This window comes from Condylura cristata, unplaced genomic scaffold (assembly GCF_000260355.1).
Source record: "Condylura cristata isolate star-nosed mole 26May11 unplaced genomic scaffold, ConCri1.0 scaffold00030, whole genome shotgun sequence".
NCBI classification, from domain to species: Eukaryota; Metazoa; Chordata; class Mammalia; order Eulipotyphla; family Talpidae; genus Condylura; species Condylura cristata.
In genome coordinates, this window is record NW_004567131.1 from 17,986,557 (window position 1) to 17,994,345 (window position 7,789).

Genomic DNA, 7,789 nt, shown 5'->3' on the forward strand with positions numbered 1-7,789 from the left:
AATCCTCTCACTGCCCCTGCACCTCTGGCCTGTACCCCAGTTCTGTATGCAGAAATAATAAATCTTTAAGAAAACAAAAACAAAAAACTTTTTCCCAGAGTATAACAGTTTCTTTTTAGTCTAGCTTTTGAGAGGTATGTGTACATGGTGTCTTTCTGTATGATTCCTGAAGTAGAGAAATCTGTGTGGAATGAGTGGACATATTCCTCCATTCTTTATTAACACATTACTCTAGATCAGGTAGTACTGTAGGCCCTGGAAAACTGAAACAAATAAAATAACCAGATTCCAGATGGGAAGCTGGAGAAAGAGGCAGTAAACAAAATAAAAATGTAGTAGAAGTGAGAAATACTCTGGTCAACAATGAAACCAGGAAGAAAATATAAATTTGATTCTTTTTCTCAAGTCTCACTACTTAAAAAGCATCACATGTGTAGTGTTGTGTTGCATTGACTCTTGGTGCCTGTTCCATGTATATTCTATACTGCTTGTGGAAACCGGGTGCTCCAGGACTCCAGAAGAGACTATTCAAGGAAAAGTTTTCCTTTCTACATTAGAAATTTTGGTTAAATTTGAGTCAGGTTCTCCTCTTAAAAATATTTATTTCGGGTGGGAAGGGAAGTGCATGGGATTATGATGATGGCACACGGGTAACTTGGTGATGGGAAACCCATGGGGATTACAATTGAGATGGAAAAAAAAATGTACTAAATGATGTAAAAATAAACTGTTGTAAAATTAAAAAAATATTTCATAATGTTATAAACAATTTTGCTTTTTCTGTCAACTCGAGTTTATTGTACCAAGTTGCACAAACATTCCATCAGTGATAGTTTTCTCTCATTGATAGTCTTAATTCTCATCTAATTGCCAGATTGGTGGTTATTATTTCCAGTGAGTTGTTTAAATCCCATCTTTTTTACCTTTGTGTCTGAATGTCAACATCTCCTTAAATATGAGTAGGGCTTCTGTGTTAAGTTCTCTGTTTAAAATTCTTCCCTTTTAAATATTCATGGGAATGGCTGATCTCCAACCTATGAAATAAAACTAAATGTTTTAGACTTAGCTCTTTCATTTAATTCCCCCATTCTAAAGACTTTAGAAACAGGTCTGAAATTATAGGAACCACAAATTTAAAAAGTGTTAGTTTGATATGTCTGAAATTAATGCTTTAATTTATTCACCACAGAATGTCTTCACACATTGCTGTTTTCTGTAATTTATATCATATACTGTCTACTCAAGTTAATGTGTGAAGCCCAAAAAGGAATATGAAAACTGTCTACAATATGGTGATGGAGAAAAGGGCCTAACAAGGAGTAATGGGGCAAAATTTAAGTAAGACAAAGTGAAATAGAAGTTTCAGAAACACTGTCAGGCACTTAAGACATGCCTACATGGAGAAAGCTCCTCGGAATAAGACTTTAAAACATTTAGAAGAAGCCTACTAGAAATGGATTAGAAAAAGTTCTAGAAATTATTTCTGTAGGGAATGCAGAATTGTACATGTGGCCTACAACATAGACTAGATAATCGAATAGGCTTTTGTATATCTCATGTCTTTAGTTTTCAATCTTTGGTTAATCATGTCAAATAAGATTTGGGATAAAGGTCAAATGAACAACTATAGAAAAAAGAGACATATTTTGTCAACATGATTTCATTTATTTTCTTCCCCCAATGGGTATAACATGCTGACAGGACTTTTATTCACTTACTTGTGGCTAATTTAATGCTGGTGAAGGTGCTGTGTAGTAACTTGACAAGACTGCAGTGTGTTCTGCACACCAAGACCTTGTTCTTCAGGAGTCTGGAAGAGACCTGTAAAGGCAGAATGACGGCATTGGGATTCAGTTTGTTTCTTTGTGAGATTAATACTACAGCACTAGTGTTTTTATATGTTAGCAATTTGAGGTTACATTTATTAAGTCACTGAATCTCCTACTTACATTTAAAGCTTTTGCTTCTAGGTTTTAGACTCTGTAGGTCCCTGACATTCTGCTTCTGTGTTCAGTGGGTATACATTTTGGTAAGCTGCTAAAATGAGAAAGAACTGCTATCTTTGCTGGCCATCACATGAAATTCAAAATGGGAAATGAAATCCAGATAGGTCAGTTATTGAGGGTAGGGAGCAAGAATGTGCTGGAAAAGGTTCTGGGTTGGGCTAGTTTGGGCTTATTTTCCTCTGTGATGTTTAAATGAACTAGTTTTTGTTCGTGTACTACCCTTCTCCAGGAAAACAGAAGCATTGGGAGAGATAAAGAGATTTATCTGAGGTATTGGCTTATGTAATTATGGAGACTGAGAAGTCCCATGATTTGCATCATTAAACTGGAGAAAGGAAGCTGGTGGTATAATTCCAATCCTGAGGCCTGAGATCTGGAGAAGCCAATGGTTTAAATCCCAGTCCACCTGTATCCTACTTCAGTTAAGTAGGTAAGGAACAAACAGGGTAGTTCCTCCTCCTCCTGTGGTTTGGACCTCAGGGACTTGCGTGAAACCCACCCACATTGGGGAGGGCAATCTACTTTACTAAGTCCACTAATTCAACTGCTGTTTTCACCTGGAAACACCCTCCCAGACATACCTAGAACTAATGTTTAATCTGGGCACCTCATGACCCAGTCAAGTTAACACAAAAAAGTTAACATCACAACTCTGAAATCATATTGCAGCAGGATGATTTCTTTCAAACAAAGACTGGAAGATGCAAAATAAATTTTGGAGTTCTTCAGAGGAGACATAGCAAGATAGTTTCTTACCTTTGCTGCTCATGCCTTTACTCAGAAGCCTCATCCTGTTCCATTTTTTATCTGTATTTTCCCTCTTTATCTGCTCTGTTCTCAGGGAAGCCCTGCTTTCACTTGGGCTGGTGGCAGCAGAAAATCCGGGGTGCAGGACACCACTCAGCACCCTAACAGCACCCTAACTATTGCTAACCCTGAATTAATGCATGCTCACTCCATTCCCATTGGACTGACCAAAGGGCCTTTGATTTCATCTGTACTGACCTTTGTGGTTGAAGCTTTGCCCAAGAATGTTTTAACTAAATATATATCTTATGGGGGTAAATGTTTTAAAAGCAGCAAAGCAAGCAAACAAGTTATCTGCTTTAAAACTTATATGATTTGGTGATTCTTCTGATTTTATAATTTGATAATCAGTAACTATCTTAACAGATGTTTATATAATTCTAATAAGTTTTGCCATTTCATTGAAGTGGTCTATAGTAGTAATAGTTTATGCGTATTATATACATAACAAATGCAAATAAATTCCATAGTTGCTTTTAGAGTAATTATTTAGTCTTATAAAGTTACATTGCAATAGATTAATTTTCTGAAGAATTAAGTGAGATTCTTTTTATGAGAACAATTAACATTGAAGATAAGAAAGTGAGAAGTTGATTAGACCTATTCACTTCAAATTTCCACCTTTTTTACTTAATTTGTGTTAGTGTTTTTTATATATATAAAAATATCATAAGCTTTTGATCACTTTGGCTGATGCCTACCCTGTACTCTCTTTAAATTTCCGGGTCAGTGTCATTACATTTTATTCTTGTACCCTTGATCTACATGTTTTCTCAATCTGGCAATGCACATTTCCTTCAGATTTTTAAACATTTCTACAAGCACTTTTCTTTGAAATTCCCAACTCCCTTCCAGGAAATGAGAAGAGACTTTGCGCTTGTCTGTATGAATTGTGCTGACAAGTAAATTTTCATATGACTACAACACCATATGCTTTTTAAGGATGAGCCAACTTGCTCTCTGTCTATAGTTCACCAATCAAGCATTTCCAGTTATTTAAGCATCTTAATACATCAGGCTGCTTCTCTCTGGTTCCAATGTTTTCAGAGACCACTTTTCTGCTATTCTTATGTTTTAGGTACATTTTTTGTGGGCAGTTCAACAGGCCATCTATACTTGAGAATTCCCATTTTTTAAGTCTACAGTATTCACTCCTGGTTGTTACCCCTCTCATTGTTTATCATAAATTAGGTTTACCAGGGGGAGGAAATGGAACAGGCACACGCACTTAAATCTGAATTTCACATAAAGAATGAATATTTTGATTTTTTCTTTATGCGAAATTCAAATTTAATGGGTGCCCTATTTTTATTTGGCAACCCTTTCATTAATGGGAATTTCTGCAGTTTTGCATTCTCCAGACCTTCACCTCTGGTTCTGAGTCTAGTGACAGGGAAAGGTGGTATAAAAGTGGGAGGCTCGACTTTCATTGTCACGTCCTGGGAAATCTGTAGGACTTTCCACTCCTTTCTAGACCCAGAAAGTGATCTTGAGTATACCCCAAGAATGAGCTGTCCCGCGGATTAGGTAGCTCATCATCCACTTAATCAGTGCTGGTTTTGTCTACCCCACGGGAGGAATGCAGCAATTCGCATCACTGACTCTGCAATCCCTGAGCTGTTTGTTCATAGGGTATGGGTAGCTAGGCAGTTACACCTCATGACATACTAATTGTTTGGTGGAGGTTACAAGCCATATTACTACTGTTTAGTGAGATGAATGTAATTCAGCTTGTAAAATGTTGATATGGCATAAAACTATTACTTGAGGATTCAGTGTCTCTTCATCCTTTTTTTCTTTTCACTTGCACTGTGTCCCCTTGCATAGGCCAGCTTAGTGGGAGACAAAGTAAGTTAAATGTATCCAAGACCAGTTTATTTTATTATTATTTTTTAAAGACTTATTTTTTTATGCATACAAGAGTTGAGGTGTAGGCTAGAGGTTCGAGGGTGGGGGAGAAGAGTGAGAAGATTCACCAGAAACAGAGTGGGGACCGGAACAAGCAATTGAAATACACTGCTGAGGGGAATAGTGGGTCAGGCAGGAGAGGTCTGCTGCACCTCTTGATCACTCCCTGATTGGGGATTGAACTTGTGCTGCTATGACTACCAATAGCCTCATAGTCTTAAGACTTAACCCCTTGTGCCATCTGGGAGGCCCAAGACCAGTTTAATGATCTCAGAAAAGCAGTACAGTGAGAAAAGAACAGAAGATGAGAATTAAGGCAGAAGAAAGAACAATTGATATGTGCGCAGCCACAGAGAGGCAAAAGGGGATTTCTGGGGAATATGGATAGAAAGGATGCAAGTCCTGGAGGAGGTGGTATCTCCCCAGGCCCCTGAGATGTCTTAGAGGAGAAAGAAAAGATTTTGAGGAAGTTTTGCTGTGGGTTGTAAGATTTGTTGTAAGAAATGTTTTGGCATTTTTTTGAGAGACTGTAGTTAATATTTTTATTTATCTAATGACTTTTTTTTTTCTCTCTGGCTGTGAATTATCCTGAGTTATACCAACATAAAACCTAGCTTTATGTATTCTTCACAAAGTAAGCAAGGAGAAAAAGCAGGCTATAAGGACCGATTACATTCTGATCAAGCAAATGTTGGATAGCAAAATGGCAAATCTAGTATCTCATTTATCCCATCATTATAACATTCTCTGAGAAGAACTAAAACATTTATTCTCACTAAGAACATTAACAGATAAATTGACATACTATTTATATCTTTGTGGTATGTATGACTTTTCTCTTTAGCTCCTTTCTTCCCTTTCTCTTTATAGGATTCAGTGATAGTGTGACATGACATGTAAGTGTGAAATAAACAGGTATTTTTGCTATGCAGGTAGAACTTATCTATAATTAATGATTTTCTTTTCTTTCAAAATTGTCCCGTAGTTGCTGAAATCTTTGCATCTCTGCATCATCAAATTGTGCTGCATTTGAACATTACATTGTTCATAAACATTGGGATTTCCTGTGCTGAAATTACCTTTAGCATCAAATTGCTTTAATTATCCTGAGTAATGGAAAATCTGTACACATAAAGAGGTATTTGACTTTTGGAAATAGCAATAATAATATGGATATTGACAGTGAAGTATATAATCATAATCTGTAACACTTTTGGATAACTACAGGATAGAAAAATTAATGAAACTTTGTAGAGGTCAGATACTGAAAGTAACTTTCAAGATAACCATATGTTTGGAGCTGTGTTTACTCATTTGCTTATTCATTCTTTCATTAAACATTAATTCAATAGAAGTGCTTTGAGAACCTACACAATCTTAAACACTGGTTTGAGAATACTAAGATTAAAAGACTTAGTTTTTATCATCAAAACATTTCTAATTCCATTGAAAAATAGATATATAAACAACAATTTTAGTATATGGGTCATATCTGAAGTTTTGGAATTCAAAGTATTTCACATTTTGGTAAAATAATAATGATGGGATTCCATTTACTGTGGCTGCAGAACCATTACCCCCAAACTTTGTGCCTTAATACAACACATTTTCCTTGTCATGAAACTGTATTGGGGGCAGAGTGTGGTGGCACTAGCTTTCCTTTGCTTCACTGGGCAAACAGTTGGGCTGCCTGAATGCTGAACATAGGCATCCTCCGCAGGCTCACTCACTTGCAAGTCTGGCTGATGATGCTCCCTGGTGACTGAGACTTCGGCTGGGGCTGTGGCCAGATACCGCCACATAAAATCTCTATGAGACCGGGCTTGCCACATAGTGGCTGTGATCCCAGGACAAGCATTTTGAGGAAGGAAAATGGGCACTGTTTTTGACCTTGGATGTCAAGCAGTGTCATTTCTTTGAGATATTCATAAAATCGTTTTCAGTTTCAAGAGGGAGAGGAAATGGGCCTCACCTCTGGATGAGTAATGAAAGTGCTAGAAGAACTTGTGGGATAAGAAATACTGCAGTCGTCCTTTTAGAATGGGCAGCCGGTGTGTGTGTTGCATAGTGCCTCCAGTGGGGCCTGAAGAATTGAAGAATCTGTACAAGTAATGCAATAAAATTAACATTCACACAAAGTAGAATAAGTTCAGGTTATAAATATATATAGTCAAATTAGGTTGTCTCACCCATGAGTTAGTAAAAATATTTTAGTTTTCAGAGATTTTGGGGGAATTTTTATTTTTCAAGTAAGTGGTTTTGATATGTGATATAAATGCACTGATGGAGGTGTAATTTAAATCCACAATACACCTGGAACAAGAGACTCTGGTAGGACTGGGGGAGTAAAGAATCTTCACAGAAAATGTAGCTGAAAAGGGAGTAGTTAGCAAGGGCATTCCAAACCAAAGAAACCATGTGTGCAAAGGAATGGATGCCTGAGAGAGCATGGAGTATCTGGAGAAAAGCAAGATTTTCAGAATAGTTAGAATACAGAAATGAGTGTCAGGGACCAAAACACAAAGAGTTTTGGATTCATGTTATGGACTGTGGACTTTATCTTGTAGAAACAGTGAGTCCAATTACAGATTTTAAGTAGGAAAAGGTTGTGATGATATTTACTCTTTAGAATGAATGTTTTTGTGACAGACAATAGATCTAAAGGGATGAGAATGGGGTCCACTTAGGAAGCTCATCAGTAGGCAGCCAGAATTGATGATCACCTGAAATAAGAGCAAGAAAGAGCAGTAGCATTTAACGGCCATTTCTTTTGACAAGCATGATGTGGAGATGGAGATAAGTTGTCAGATTGTTTCTTTCCTAATTTAATTTTTATCCAAGTAGTGTGTATATCTTCTTTATAATGGCAAATAGCACAAGGCACAGAATAAAAACAAATGTACCCCATACCACATTCATTATCCCAGCCTTGTTCCCTAATGTCTGTACTTTCACCCACTTAAATAGTTTCTTCTGGGATTAACTTCCATGATTTAAATAATGTGCTGTGTCTGTTACAATAACAGCAAAAGAACAATTGAAAATGACTTCAATAATAGCATCTGTTC